This window comes from Tamandua tetradactyla, chromosome 10 (assembly GCF_023851605.1).
Source record: "Tamandua tetradactyla isolate mTamTet1 chromosome 10, mTamTet1.pri, whole genome shotgun sequence".
NCBI classification, from domain to species: Eukaryota; Metazoa; Chordata; class Mammalia; order Pilosa; family Myrmecophagidae; genus Tamandua; species Tamandua tetradactyla.
The window spans coordinates 10584836-10601629 of NC_135336.1; the positions used below are offsets into that span (position 1 = coordinate 10584836).

A 16794-nucleotide genomic window follows, 5' to 3' on the forward strand; every position below is an offset into this window, starting at 1 on the left:
CTTCCATGGACCTGTGAAAACTAGAAAACAAGTTACCTGCTTCCAATATACAATGGAGCGACAGACATAGGATAAATATTCTCATCTTCATAGGGAGAAATTGGAAGGAAAATAGGGATCACAGATCTCAGACAATTCCAAAACCCAGTAGGGCATACTCTATTAGACTTCAAGCTCTGAGAATCATTTATGGAATAAAGTTTTATCCTCTGGACCTGATGAAGTAGCAATACCAGAAGAAAGAGGGGCATTTCTCAGACAAATCACTTAGTTGAAAGAAATAAAAACAATGGATTAGTCATTTATAAAGAAATGTATGTGGCAAGTAACATTTTGATGATTGGTTATATGGCATCCTGCAACTTGGGGCATTAATGAAGAGAATGAGGTTGGTGTTCACAGCTGGAGATTTTGAGAAAACAACACATAAGTGAGGGTGGGGGAGAAAGAAGGTTATGTGTGTATTGATATTTTACCCTATGTTCAGTGAGATTTCCTTAAGTTTGTTAGACTTTCTTTTGAATTACCAACTTTAGTTTTCATATTTGCAAATTTTGACAAATTTATTTTTGTCTCATTGCTCTATTTTCAAAGTTTCCTTAAAATTTTCCAATATATTACTAATTTAGGAGTTCTGTTTTTTCATTTATTTTAGTTTCTCTTGTATTCCGTGAATTATCCATTTTCTTCTAGGGCAATTATATTCTTTGTTTATCATGTTCTTTCTGTTTCTTCCTATGTCTGTTCTTAGACGACTTTTGATATTTAGCAAGAAAGTTCTGGGTTTATTATTTTAGTTAGCTGGGGTTGTTTCCTTTGTGGGGTGCATGCATGCCTACCTCCTCAGTGTAACTCTGAATGGAAAGGCTACATTGGCTCCCTGTGTCTTTGAGAGGGGGCCTGAGGTGGATTGAATTATGTAGCCCAGTTTTGGGCAAGTTCTTGGCATTGGTCCACATTCTTGTAGGTTCAGATCCATTTTAAATAGGACTTCTTGAGGATGTTACTTTAATTAAGGTGTGGCTCTACTGAATCAATTTAGGCTTTAATCTGGATGGCAGGAATCCTTTAGAAGCAGAACGAAATCCAGACAAAGAGAGAGAAAGCCACAAGAAGAAACCAACCAAAAGTCAATGCAACCCTGAGGTGAAAGGAGAACACATCACAATACGCATCGCTATGTGATGGAACAAGGACTGAGGATATCAGCAGCCAGCTTCAGAACACTACAAGCTTCAAGGAGGAAGTATCACCTTGCTGATACCTCAAGTTTGGACCACTAGCCTCAAAATGGTGAGCTAATAAATTCTAGTTGCTTGAGCCAACCCATTGTATAGTATTTGCTTTAGTAGCCAAGAGGTAAGACAACTCTCTAGACTAGAGAAATTCCCTTTATTATCTAATGGTCAGTATTTATTAGACTGCCAGAAGAAAAAGGGGCATTTCTCAGACATGTCACTTAACTGAAAGAAATAAAAACAATGGATTAAAGCCACCCACACAGAAATGTATGTGGGAAGTAACATTTTAATGGTTGGTCACAAATCATCTAGAAGCCTGGGGCATTATGAAAAGACTGACGTCCACAGATGGAGGTTTTGAGAATATATCACATATGTGAGGGTGGGGGAGGGAGGGGTTTATGTGTGTATTGAAATTAGTGTGAGTACACAGAGAGAACCTAGAGGCATTAAAAAGAAAAACCAGAAAGCTAACGCTAAAATGGTGTTGAGTAGAGACACTGGGATCCTTATCCATTCCCTCTCCCTCACTATTAAACGTCAAAGCTAAGAAGACAAATATGTGGCATCTCTAGGGCTAAATGAAAATCACGTGACCCTTAGTCTGGCACAAGCAGGCTTCATGATTGTTCACTCCGGCCAGCTCTGCCACTCTATCCGACTCTCTGTTCTATCTGTCATATCTCCAGTTCCTCTGAGTTAAAATGTAAAAATCTGGAGAAGTTCCAGGTTTTCTTGTTTCTCATTCAGTGAGCTTTGCATCCTACACATCATCATGTTTACATCAGGTAAATCTCTCTTGGCTTGCCGACTGCCTTTGGACGCTTTTTCCAATTCCAGCGGTGGTGAGTGACCACAAGAGTTGTGTAAGTGGTGCCTACCAGCCACCCAGATGAATGCCGTGTGAGTTAGGATATTCCCTACTGTAAACCAGGAGAAGCAAAAGCTGCACATCGGCAATGTTTCCATCCTTTACTAACAATTCGTCTTGTGGTTATTGTGCTTTTTATGTAGATTTGTAAGTGAATAGATATGCCAGAGAAATTAACATAATATGTCATATCTTAGTCTGGGTTTAATCACTTTATCATAGGAATGATACTGGGTTATTTGGGTTTCTCTTTAGCGCCACTTTTTCAAATAACTGTAAAATGGCTCCACCGTGTGGCCGAAATATGTATGCTCTTCACAAGAAAAATCCACCACTGCAACGACACAGTGAATCAGACCAGTTAATGCCATTCATCAACACATTCGGCTAATATTTATTGAGAACCTACTACATGTCAGTCTCTGTTTTCTGCACCGGGAATATTGCAAACCAAACAAATGCAATACCTGATTCCTGGTATGTCATGTTCACTGTTCATCTTCTCTCTAAGCAAACTGTATCAAATATTAAAGTAAAGACAAAAGCACAACTTTTCAATGATTTTTACTTGTATGTAAGAAAAAAAAGGACAGAATAGGGTTTAGTCCTGGCTGTTCGCTATCTGTGCGAGAACACACACTTTCCCTCTTTGGGACTCAGTTTTCTCTAGGTTGGACCCTATAAAAGGCTCCAATTCTAATAACATGATAAGAGAATAAGGGCATTCTTGAGCTGTGGGTGGGAGGAAAAGTCACATAGGTTAGGGAGGTTATAGCCCCCTAAATATTATCTGCAGTTTCCGTGGTTCCATTTACTCCTGAAGTCAAAAACTATGGGATAAAATTATCCCTAATGTCCTTTCTAACTACAGCAATCTTTAATTCGTATAGTTAGGAATAATTGATTTTTAAAAATCCAGCACCGGAACACAACCAGAATTGTACTCAAAGTTCCTCTCTTCAATCCTTCCCCGTACATTCACCGATATAGCTGCTGCATGACAGCTCTGTTTCATATCTTGTAACATCTTACCTACCCTCACCCAGGGACAAAGTGCTGCATGGAAGAATGGCTCTACAAAGTATTTTCCAAACCAGGACACTTCTGAAAGTGAAGTGCAGGGAATCTTGAATTAGTAAATAGCCACCGCATAGACTTATTCTGAAAACTAAATTAGTAATTGCATTAAATAAGTTCAGAATAGTGCTTGGCATGTAGCAATCACTCTATAAGTGTTCATCCTTATTTTAAAATCCATGATTCCTGGGCAACTAGCTGTATCTTTCTGTCAGTTTTCCTACCATTTCCTCTCTCCATCTCACCACCCACTGTGTTTCCAAGAGTATTTTTGTAAAATACAAGTATTCTGGTTCTTTTTCACCTGATAAGCCTATTAATGGTTTTCCATCACAAACAGAAAGTATGAACCTTCTTTAACTTGACCTCTGGCTACATTTCAAGCCTTGTTTCTCATCATCACCCTTTCCATACTCACATAGCTATAGTTCTTCCCAACTCAGTTTCCACCTTCTGCATCCATCCTTTACATTCCAGTTGGGGTGTCTTTCTCTCTCAATTCTACCAATTAAAATCTGCAGGCTTTAGATCTGTGTTCAGACTCTTCTAGATAACATCAAAGAGAAATTTATCTGCCTTCATCTATTTTAATACTTTTATTAACATCAGCTAACATTTATTAAACTCATTATGTGCTGGGTGCTGTTCTAAGTAAACTCTTTGCATGTCCTTATCCCTTTTTGTTAGAGAGACTTGGCACATCTAACTACAATTCAGTGTACAGAGTAGTAACATTTTTGCCGGAGGTGAGAACAGATTCATTGCAAGGCAGAATACCACAGTGGTTCAGTGTGTGGGCTCTGAAGTAAGACAGTCTGGGCAGTAATCGTGACTGTAATTTGCTAACTGACCTTTGCATGTAATTTTTTTCTTTTTTTTTTACCATCCCTGATCCTCAGTCTCTTTATTTATAAATTTAGTTATAATGACAGTTTTCATCGATATAGGGTGAAATTAATTATTCATTTTATTAATTAAAAAATTAATTGACAATTAAATCATCAACATCTGAACAAAGAGACTGGACTTTTATTCTCTTTGTGATTTTTACCATAACATAATCTCAAAATCAATGTATTTCCTGGACAAGAGAGGTACTCTGGGACCATGTCATCCATTTACCCAGCATATCACCACCTACTTGCACTGAATATTAATAGTGGGATTTGTGGATGTTCCCTACAAATAGGAAATAGCTGAAAATAAAAATTCTGTCTTCCAAAGAGAAAGTGTCTCAATTCAGATGCAGTCAGATGTGGAAGACACAGTTATGCTGACTTGATTGCACTAAGGTTTCTGATTTTTTCAGATAATTCTTTGTCTTCTGTGTAATGTGCCCAAGTAAGCAACTGTATCCATCTTTTTTAAGGGACAATTTCATGACGAGACTTTAAATTGATTTTCAGAGGTTACAAAGTCCTTCATGAACTCATTAAGAAGAGACTAAACAAAAGGAATTGAAGTTAGTTGACAAATGGTTTCAAAACAGCCCCAGGGAAACCATATACTGTGAAATGTCTCCTGTTATTTAGGCCACTGAATGGCTGGAGGATGGCAGAGGGGACAGAGGAAATCATCTCTGCTGTGGAAGCTAAGTCTTCCATACTTTTCCTCACAGTCACTTTTTATTCTTTGTTCCCTCATCACACATTCACAATTTTCCTTTCCATTCTTAGTCCTTTATTCATGCCAATTCTTTTATCTGAAATATTCTTGTTGCTATCTGTTTGTTTTCTAGATCTACTTGTCTAGAAAACTTTAATAATAATAATGAATATTATCTGAGTGTGAAGTTGAATCATGTGAAATCACCACATCACAAATAAAATAGTCAAATATTGGCAATTCAACAAAAATGAGCCTATTGCTTTATAATTCACAAAACATCTTCCCGAACATGACTTCATTTGATCTGGCCTGAGTCTCCATTGGGATTTTGCTGCCTGAGCATCCATTTTGCGCTATATCGCCCACACCCTGCAAACCAAGGAACTGCACTGGCACCCCACATCCCATAATCAAGACCTCAACCACCACCTGGACGCTAGCCAACCTCTCTCTTTCACACCAGTTGGCTTTAAAATGACCAACCATTGACACCTGTGAGAACTCCAACAAACTCTACCCTTGGACCAATAAAGGCACAAGCCATGGGTCACTCCTGCTGCTGGTGTGTGTTCCCCACCCCTAGGCACCTGGTCTAGCAGCTCAGGGCAATTGCCCAACGCAGTCTAATTGCACTTAGCATCTTCCCTCGTGGTACTTGTCTCACTGTGGGGACCTGTGAGTAATAAGGTATCTTGTTTCATGCATTATTGTCTCTGTCTCTCCTTGTGTTGCACCTGACCTCCACCCAGACTTAAATTCAAACTCCAGCCTAATCAATTGGAAACATGATCTGCATAATAACCAGGCAAAATGGGTGAAACTAAGGCTCAGCAGTGTTAATTTCTTGCTCACTATCATCAGGCAGTAAAGAGTGGAGCTGGAATTTGAAAGCTGGTCTCCTGAAACCATACATTCAGGCATTGAATCCTGTGCTGTTTCCACAATGGAACATTGCCACCACTTCCAAGAGGACTTCCCCAATTTCCCCTACTTGTATAATTTATCCTTCATGTTTCTCCTTTATATTTAAGAGCTACATGATACTCTTAAAGTATTTAAATGAAGAGATCCAGCTAAGTATTAATAAGCAATGCTGATTCACATTTTAAATAACTAGGTGCATTTTTATTTTCAAATTTTGAGTTAGCCTAGTACAATTTATTGTACTAGCCTAATAAATTAGTACAATTTATTATGCATAAGTATTCCACATGCTTCTAAGGAAATTCAATTAAACTAATAAAATTGAGTAGTATATTTGGATCATGAATGTAAATAAAAAAATACCAGTAGGAGGCATTCCAATCTATACTCTCTGTGATACAGACCTGCTAGCCATAACTCTTAGAGCAAATTTAAGCAAGTTACATATTTTCCCTCTGCTCTGGAAGCAGCAGTCCACAACACCAGCGGAAACTTCTATTTAAATATAAACATTATGAGTTTGTTTTTTACTTCTCAGAGTTATAGAATACTTATATTGAAAGGGAAGAGTCTCTTGCATATGTATTTAAATGCTTCTTGACTCTTGGAAGGAATCTGTAATGGAATCACAAATTTTTTTGTCTAGAATTAATTTTTATAATTTTAAATACATTTTATTGCAGGTATGATTTACTCAGAATAAAATTCACTAGGTTTAAATGTGCAATTGGATATGTTTTTACATATGTTCAGTCATGTAATCACCACCAAAATTTTACATAGAATCTATCACACCAAAGTTTTTTTGTAATAGTTTAGATCTTCCATTTATGTATACCTATCTAAGGTTACTGTTTTAGTATGGTATGAAGTAACGGTCAAGATTTATTATTTTCCAGTGGTTATATCCAATTGTTCTAGCATATTGTAGAAAAACTCAATTTTTTTCCTTGATTTTGCCATCTTTCTAAAAAAAATTAGTTGACTACTTATGAAAGAGTCAATCATTGGACTCTATTCTGTTCCATTGCTCTAACTATCCCTTCAGTAATATCATATTGTCTTGATAACTGCAGCTTTAAAAACTGAAATTTATAATCATTTCTTAGTTTTTCTGGCAAAATTATTCTACAAAAATGTCAGCTGGGGATTTTGAATGAAATTCTGTTGATTCTACAGATAATGAGGGAGGATTTACATCTTAACAGTACTGAGTTTTCTAAATTATATATTTTGCATATATCTCCATTTTGGGGTAGTGGTAGTGGGGTCTTTAAATTCTCTCAGCCATGTTTTGCAGTTTTCCGGTGTACAGGTCTTGAATACCATTTATTAATTTCATCATTGTTCCAGTTTGCTAGCTGCTGGAATGCAATACACCAGAAACAGAGCAGCTTTTAAAAGGGGGAATTTATTAAGTTGCTAGTTAACAGTTCTAAGGCCATGAAAATGTCCCAGTGAAAGCAAGTGTATAAAAATGTCCAAATTAAGGCACCAATAAGAGGCTACCTTCACTCAGGAAAGGCCAGTGAAGTTCAGGGTTTTTCTCTCAACTGGAAAGGCACATGGCAAACGTGGTGACGTCTGCTAGCTTTCTCTCCAGGCTTGTTTCATGAAGGTTCCCCGGAGAGTTATCCTTCTTCATTTCCAAAGGTCTCAGGCTGTGTGGGCTCTTGTGGTTTCTGTGGCTCTCCTACTCTTTTAAAGGATTCCAGTAAACTAATCAAGACCCACCTGGAATGGGTGGAGTCACATCTCACTCTAGTCAAAGGTTAATACCCACAACTGGGTGTATCATATCTCTGTGCAGATAATCTAATCAAGTTTTCAACCTATGGTACTGAATAGAGATTAAAAGAAATGGCCACCTCCACAAGATGGATTGGGATTAAAACATGGCTTTTCTAAAGCACATAATCCTTTCAAACCGGCACAATCCCTATTTCATATTTCTTAACGCTATCATATTTTTTCACATATTTTGTTAGAGCAGTTTAGATTACAGAAAAATACTTCAAAAAGTACAGCATTCCCTTGTACCCCCTCTCCTACCTCAATACCAATGTTTTCCTATTGATAATATTTTGCTTTAGGGTGTGTGCTGGTTTGAAAGGATTTATATACCCTAGAAAAGCCATGTTTTAATCCCAATCAATCTTGTGGGAGCAATGGTTTCTTCTAATCCCTAGTTCGTACTACAGGTTGGAAACTTGATTAGGCTATCCCCATGGAGATGTGACTCAATCAATAATCATCTAACTTGATTAGATGGAGACACGTCTCTACCCATTGTACATGGGTCTGGATTAGTTTACTGGAATCCTATAAAAGAGGAGACATTGTGGAGTGAGTCCCATTTTGAGAACGAGGAGAGAGCCACAAAACCATGAAACAACAGCAGGAGAGCAGCAGAGCAGAGTCACGTTGAAGCAGGTTGCCCGCGCTGCCAGAGACCTTCCGAGACGGAGAGAAACAACTTCTCCCAGGTTGCTTCATGAAACAAGAAGCTGGGAGAGGAAGCGAGCAGACTGTCGCTGTGTTCACCACGTGCCTTCCCAGTTCAGGAACAAATGCTGATCTCATCAGCCTTTCCTGAGTGAAGGTAACCACTTGATGGTGCCTTGGTTTATACATTTTTATTGACCTGTGCTTTAATTTGGAGATTTTCATGGCCTTAGAACTGTGAACTTGTAACTTATTAAATTCTCCTTTTTAAAAGCCATTCCATTTCTGGTATATTGCATTCCGGCAACTAACAAACTAGAACAGGTACAATTGATGAAACAATATTATTTAAATATTAATATTATTTAAATAAACAATATTATTTAAAAATTAAGTATAACCCATATTTACTTTACAGCTCAATGGTTGTGCTCTACAGTCCTATATTTTGTGGGTTTTTGTTGTTGTTGTTGTTTTGGGGGGGGGTGCATGGTCCAGGAATTGAACCCGGGTCTCCAACAGGGAATTTTTTTAGTTTTTATTCTAGTAACTTATATACATATGTACCTAAAATGTTACTTTCAACCGTATTTAAATATATAAGTTGGTGGTGTTAATTATATGTGCAATGTTTTGCTGCCATTGCCATGCTCCATCACCCCAAACAGAAAGTCAACCCTATACTAACTAACATTAACTTCCCATTCTCTATCCCAACCCTGGCCCCTGTAACCTGTATTCTAGTTTCTGGTCTATGACTCTGCTTATTCTAATTGCTTTATATCAGTAGAATCATACTTATTTGTCCTTCCTTGTCTGGCTTATTTCACTCAACATGATGTTTTCAAGGTTCATCCATGTTCTACCATATAAGGAAACTTCATTTTTTGTAGCTTTTTATAGCTGTGTTTATGAGTTATAGTGTTTGTAACTCATATTTTGTTTATCTATTCATCTGTTGAGGAACAATTGGGTTGCTTCCATCTTTGGCAACTATGAATAATGTCACTACGAACATCAGTGTGCTAATATCTGTTGAAGTTCCTGCTTTCAATTCTTTTGGATGTACACCTAGAAGTGGAACAAACTTTCAGAGAAATTGTCAAACTCTTTTCAATAGTGGCCGAACCATTTTATATTACCACCTACAGTGTATGAGTGTTCCTACTTCTCCACATCTTCTCCAACACCTATTTTCTATTTTTAAATAGTAGCCATGCTGGTGTATATGATATCGTATCTCATTATGGTTATAATTAGCATTTCCTAGAGGCTAATAATGTTGATCAACTTTTCATGTGCTTATTGGCTATTAGTACAACTTCTTTGGAGTAATGCCTATTCAAGACTTTGCTTTCTTTTTTGTAGGTATTTATGGGGGTAGGTGGGTATCGATTTCCTGTTGAGTAGTAGATAAATGTGATTCCCAAATATTTTATCACACAGTGTAGATTGTCTTTTTACTTTCATAATAAAATCTGTTGACACTCAAAATTTTTTCATTTTGATGGAGCCCTATTTACCTATTTTGTTGTTGTTGTTCTTACTTTGAGTATAAAATCTATGAATTCTTTGCCTATCACAAGGTGCTGAAGATGTTTCCACATCTTTTCTTCTATGAGTTTCACAATTTTTTTTCTTATATTTAGGTCTTTAATCCACTGAGTTAATTTTTGTATATAGTATAATTTAGAAGTCTACCTTCATTCTTTTTCATATGGATACTCAGTTTTCCCAGCGATATTTGTTAAATGGATTATTCTTTCTCCATTTAATGAGCTTGGTTCCCTTGTCAAAAATCAATTGGGCTTAGATGTGAGGGCTTATTTCTGACTCTCAATTTCATTTCATTGTTCTTCTCTTCAAAATGTTTTTGATATCTGGGATCCCTTTTTCTTCCTCAAGACAGTCTTTGTTATTTGAGACCTCTTATTCTTCCATACAAATTTGATGATTGGCTTTTTCATTTCTGTAAAGAAGGCTGTTGGAATTTTGATTGGGATTTTATAAATCTTTAAATTGTTTTGGATAGAATTGATATCTTAGCACTGTTTAGCCTACCAATTCATAAACACAGAATGTCCTTCTATTATTTGGGCTTTCTTTAATTTCTATCAATAATATGTTTTATTCTTTTAGTTACAATTATAAATGGAATTACTGATTATTGAGAAATGGAATTTTTTCTTCATTTCCTTTTCAGATATTGTATCTCATTATAATTATGATTTGTTCATTTCTAGTGTATAAAAACACCACTGATTTTTGCATGATGATGCACCCCACCACTTTGCTGAACTTGTGTTTCAGTTCTAGTAAGTTCTTGGTTTTTCAGGATTTTTTATATATAGGACCATGTCATCTGCAAATAGGGAAAGTTTTACTTCTCCTTACCCCGTTTTGATGATTCTTGTTTCTATTTCATGGCTATTTTCTCTGGCTAGAACTTCCAATACAACACTGAATAACAGTGGTGATGGTAGGCACCCTTGCCTTATTCTTGATCTTCAAGGGAAAGCTTTCAGTCTTTCATCATTAATTATGTCACGAGCTGTGGGTGTTCATATATACTTTTTTCATGTTGAGGAAGTTTCAATCTTTTCTTAGTTTTCTAAATGTTTTTGTCAAGAAATTGTGCTAAATTTTGTCAGATACATTATTTTTTTTACACCAGTTGAGATTATTGTAGCTTCCCCCCCTTCCATTATATAATGTGGTGTATTACGTTAGTTGATTTTCTTATGTTGAACCAGCCTTGCATTTCTGGATTAAATCCTACTTAATAGTAGTGCATAATTCTTCAATATGTTGTTAGATTTGGTTTGCTAGTATTTTGTTGAGAAATTTTGCTTCTATATTCATAAGCTATATTGGTCTGTAATTTTCTTTACTTGTAATACTTTTATACGACTTTGATATTAGGGTGAGGTGTTCACTCCTCTTCAATTTCTTTGGAAGGGTTTGAACAGTATTGGTGTTAATTCATCTCAGAATACTTGGTAAAATTCTCTATGAAAGTCACCTGGTCCAGGTTTTTCTCCATTGGGAGGTGTTTGATTATGACCCAATCTTGTTAGTTCTTATTGGTCTATTGAGATCTTATATTTCTTCCTGAGTTAGTGCATGTAGTTTTGTGTTTCTTGAAATATGTATATTTTGTCTGGGTTATTTAATTTGATGGCATAAATTTGTTCGAAGTATCTTCTTATAGCTCTTTTGATTTCTGTGAAGTTGGTAGTAATGCCACCTTTCATATCTGATTTAGTTATTTGTATCCATTCACTTTTTTCTTTGTCAGTCTAGCTGAGGCTTTGTCAAGTTTATTGATCATTTCAAAGAATCAACTTTTGATTTCATTGATTCTTTCTATGTTTATATATATCCAATTCATTTATCTCCACTGTAAACTTAGCTGTTTCCTTTCTTCTATGCAGTATGGGTTTCATGTACTCTTCTTTTTCTAGTATCTCCAGGTGCAAGGATAGGCCTCTGATTTGAGATATTTCATCTTTTTTTAATATAACCATTTAGAGCTATAAATAATTCCCCAAGCACTGTGTTCACTACATCCAATAAACGTTAGTGTGTTGTGATTTTTTTCATTTGCATTTCCTTATGTCCCTTATGATTTTTCCTTTATCCCACTGATTATTTAAAAGCATTTTGTTTAATTTCACATATTTGTGACTTTTCTATTTTTCCCTCTTATTGATTTATAGTCTCTTTCCATTGTAGATGGAGAAGATATATTTATGATATCAATTTTAAAAAGTTTTTCAAGACATTTTTGTGTCCTAACATGTAGTCTATCCTGCAGAATGACCCATGTGCTCTGGAGTAAAACGTGTATTCTGTTGTTGTTGTATGAAGTGTTCTATATATGTCTGTTAGTTCTAGTTGCTTTACAGTATCTTTCAAATGTTGCTTTCTTATTAATGCTATATGCAGATGTTACTTCTATTATTAAAAGTTGCATTTTGAAGTTTTCTTCTGTTAATGTAGACTATTTCTCCTATCGGATGTTTCAATATTTAAATCATGTATTTTGAGGCTCTACTGTTAGCTGCATATTTATAATTTTTTATATTCTCTTGTTGTATTGACCCTTTCATCTGATTATAATTTCCTTCTTCGTCTATTGTAAAGTGTTTCAGTTTGCTGAAATTGTCAGGATGCAATATACCAGAAGTAAGTTGGCTTTTTCAATGGAGATTTATTAGGTTACAAATTTTCCATTCTATGGCCATGAAAATGCCCAAATTAAGGCATCAAGAGGAAGATACCTTCTCTCAGGAAAGACTGCTGGCATCCAGGATTGCTCTGTCATTTGGGAAGGCACATGTTGCTGTCTGCTGGTCCTTCTCTCCTGGTTCTGGTTTCATAATGGTTGTCAGCTCCTATGAGTCCTCCTTGCTTCTTCCAGGGCATTTTCTCTCTAAGTTCTCTGAGCTTTCTGACTTTCATCTGTCCTTTATCCTCTCATAAAGGACTCAAGCAAAGGGATTAAGATCCACCTTGAATAGGCAGGGTCATTATCTCCATAAAAGCAACCTAATAAAATGGTCCTACCCACAATAGGTCTGCCTCCAAATGAATAGATTAAAAGAACATAGTCTTTTCTTGGGTACATAACAGATTCAAACCAGCACAAATAGTTTTTAATTTGAAGTCTTTTTTATCTGATATAAGTATAGTTACCCCAGCTCTCTTTGGCCAACTATTTTCATGGAAAATTTTTTCTACCCTTTCACTTTTGTCTTTGAATTTAAAGTGAGTTTCTGGTAAACTGTGTATAGATGGATTATGCTTTTAATACTGTTAATATCTGCCTTTTGACTGGAGAGTTTAATCCATTTATATAAAGTAACTATGAATTATTTAGGACATTCATCTATCACTTTTCTATTTTGTTTTTGTAAGTCTTATATTTTCTTTTGGACTACTAATCCCCTGTTTATGCCTACTTTCTTATTTAGTTGAGATTTTTACTACTTTGTGTCCCTTCCCATTTTCTTTTATGCATATGTTTCAGATATTTTCCTCATGGTCACAATCAAACTTGAAGTTAACATTGTAAATGTATAAAAATTCCAGTTTATTTGTCATTAACTTAACTTCAATAGCATATGCAAACACTTCCTAAATAGACATACCTTAGAGATATTGTGGACTTGTTTCCAAACCACTCCAAGAAAGTATCCTCTTGTTGGGGACTCAGTTTGAACATTTTCATAGTCTTAGAATTGTAATTTGTAATTTAATAAATCTCCTTTATAAAAGCCAATCAATTTCTGGTATATTTCATTCTGGAAGCTTTAGCAAAACAGAACAGAATCCTTAATGAAATTTTAGCAAATCAGATCCAACAATATATAAATAGGATCATGACAAGTTGGGTTCACCTTAGGTATACAAATTTGGTTAGCATTAAAAAGAACAACCTAATTTACCATGTAAATTAACTAAAGAAATAAAACATTAATCATGTCAATAAGTGCAGAAAAATATTTGACTAAATTCAATGTCAATTCAAGACAAAATCTCACAGAACTGGAAAGAGAAGGGGATTTTCTAAACCAGATAAAGGATATCCATGTGAAAGCTATATCAAATACCATAGTTATCAAAGGATTACTTTTCCCAAAAGATCAGAAATGAGGAATATATGTCCTTTCATATCATTTACTGTAGCATCATACTGGAAGTCATAACAAATACAATAGGGAAAGTAAAAGAAATATAAGTCGTACATACTGAAAAAGTTATATTTAAGCTAATTTTTATCAATGATGATAGTATTGTCTATTTAGAAATCACTAAAAATTCTACAAAAAGGCTACTAGACTCATAAGTAAGTTTAGTGTAATTGAAAGAGACAAGTAGATATGCAAAAATAAGTTGTATTTCTATATGTTATGAATAAATAATTTAGAAAGAGCAATTTAAAAAGTACAATAAGAAAATCTGCAAATAGTGGCATAAGAAGCTCCAGGATTCCATTCCCCTATGGAATCTTCAAACAACTAGAAATGTCTGGCAAAGCTTTCTTCTTCAGTACTCTGGAAAACATTAAAAGTGTTGCAGTAATTGGATGATTACTAGTTCAGGAAAACAACTTAAAAATGATAAGAATCTTTGGGCTCCACTGTTGACCCCTTCCTCCCTGGTGCCCATGGACCCAGCCTGCACTTTCATTGTGGGTCCCTAACTTTATTCTAGGGAGAGCATACATATCCCTAAATACATGCTGGGATGCCTGTATATCAGTGCCAACCTATTGTATGAAATTTTGAAAGACTGAACAAGGAACTTTCTCTCTGGTTTACCCTCACAGAACCTGCCTGCAGCTAAAGCAGTATGAGAAACAATCGAATGGAAGCAGTCCAGGTCAAAGGATTCAAGACATACTGTAGAGTACCAAGGAAGGATGGGGTGTCTATTCACAAGGATTTAAGTGATCATTCAGATTCCTGTAAATGGGGGAATTCCTAAGGCTATGAGTGCATATCCAGAGCAAAATCAAAGTTCAGAAGATGGAGAGACCCTGTGCTTTAGCCTACAGCTTATATTTTTTGTAGGATGACTAAACTCTGAAGTAGACCACCAGCAGCCAATTTGAAAGACTGTAAAAGGTTTTTTTTTTGTTTTTTTTTTTTTAAATTTCTGGCACTCAAGGAAATCTCTGTTTAATAACTATCTGGATACAAACTTAAGAAATAGACAACTGAGAGAGTACATTCCAGAGGTAAAACATAAAAATAATAAAGTGTACATGTGCAGTAAAAGAATGTAAGACAAACAAAGAAAGAGTAATGGTGCCCCATTCAAGCTTCAGGCTTTGGACATAGCAGATAAAGATTTAATAAAGAAATAGATTTTCAGTATGCTCAGAGAGCAAAAGGAAAAGATGGCAAGTTAGGAATGAAAAAAATTACAATCTCCATAAAGAGATAGAAATTATAGAAAGAAACCAAATGGAAATACTTAAGTTGAAGACGAAAATAACTGGTATAAAATTTTCCATAGAGAATAAATAACAGAGAAATTGGGAGAAGAATGCATCATTGAGCTCAAAGACAAGACAATTGAAATTATTCAGGCTGGAAGGTAGAAAGACAAAAGATGAAGAAAAGTGAACACAGCCTAAGAGACTGATGGGAGACATATGGATTATGGAAGTACTAAAAGAAGAAGAAAGAGAGAAAGGGGCACAAGGTATTGTCAAATAAATAATGGAAGAAAGTTTCCCAAATTTAATGAATATACATATTTGAGGAGACTAAGAAATGACAATTAGGATAACTGAAAGAGAACCACACCCAGACACACTATATTCACTTTGTCAAACATCAAAGACAGAGAGTTCTGAAAGTTGCAAGGAAAAAGAAGCAATGTGTTATGTACAAGGGAGTCCGAATAAAATTAAGTGTTGATTTCTCATCAGAATCCATAGAAACAAAAAAGGCAGTGGGAAGAAATATTTAAAATTCTGGAAGAAAATAATTGCCAATCAAGAACCCTTTTTTAGACAGTGAAATTGTCTTTCAGAATGTAAGTGGGGTTAGGATAAATGCAGATAAACAAAAACTGTGGTAGTTGCTATGACTAGCACTAATCCCAGAAGCAATGCTAAAGTGAATTATTCAGATGGAAGGAAAGGACACTAGATAGTAGAGCAAAGTGGCATGAAGAAATACAGTAAAGGTAACTACATGAGTAATTAAAAATACCATTGCTATTGCATTGCATTTATGGTATGTAATTCCACTTTTTATTTCTTACACATTGTAAAATGCATCAGTGAATCTATGGATCTGGACATAAATATATAAAGATATAATTTGTAATGAGTGCAACAAAAATGCAAAGGGAAGGATGGAGTAGCACGTATACCTTGTTTTATTGCATTTCACTTTATTATGCATAACAGATTATGGTGTTCTTTTACTAACTGAAGATTTGTGGCAACCCTGCATTGAGCAAGTGTATTGTTGCCACTTTTCCAATAGTGTATGCTCACTTTGTGTGCCTATGTCACATTTTGGTAATTTTACAATATTTCAAGTGTTCTATTATTCTGTTATGGTGATGTATGATCAGTGATCTTTGGTGTTACTACTGTAATTGTTTTGGGTTGCCACAAACCACATCCATTTATGACAATGTCTTAATTGATAAGTGTGTGTGTAATCACTGCTCCACCAACAGACCATTCTCTCTTTTCTCTCCCTCTTCTTGGGTCTCCCTATTCCCTAAGACACAAAGATATTGAAATTAGGCAAATTAATAGCCCTACAATAGCCTCTAAGTGATCAAGTGAAAGGTAGTCGCACATTTCTCACCTTAAACCAAAATCTAGCAATGACTACCTTAGTAAGAAAGGCATGTCAAAAGCAGAGGTTTGCTGAAAGTTAGACCTCTTGTGGTACAGAGTTAGCCAGGTTCTGAATGCAAAGGAAAAGATCTTGAAGGAAATTAGAAGTGATAATCTAGTAAACACACAAATGATAAGAATGTGAAACCGCCTTACTGCTGATGTGTGTAAAGCTTGGATGAACTGAATAAAGGCTCAAACCAGACACAATATTCCCTTAAGTCCAAGCCTAATACAGAGCAAGGCCCTGTTTC

The 16794-nt window shown here is 35.5% G+C and overlaps 1 long non-coding RNA gene across 1 annotated transcript in view; it reads left to right on the plus strand.

Annotated features, from left to right (window-relative positions):
* The first annotated feature begins 1181 nt into the window (after nt 1-1181).
* The window catches only part of LOC143647804 (uncharacterized), a 49028-nt gene continuing 33415 nt past the window's right edge, over nt 1182-16794 (plus strand). Inside the window, exon 1 of the long non-coding RNA XR_013158192.1 lies at nt 1182-1293. This is a non-coding gene — a long non-coding RNA (uncharacterized LOC143647804). The remainder of the gene's footprint in view (nt 1294-16794) is intronic.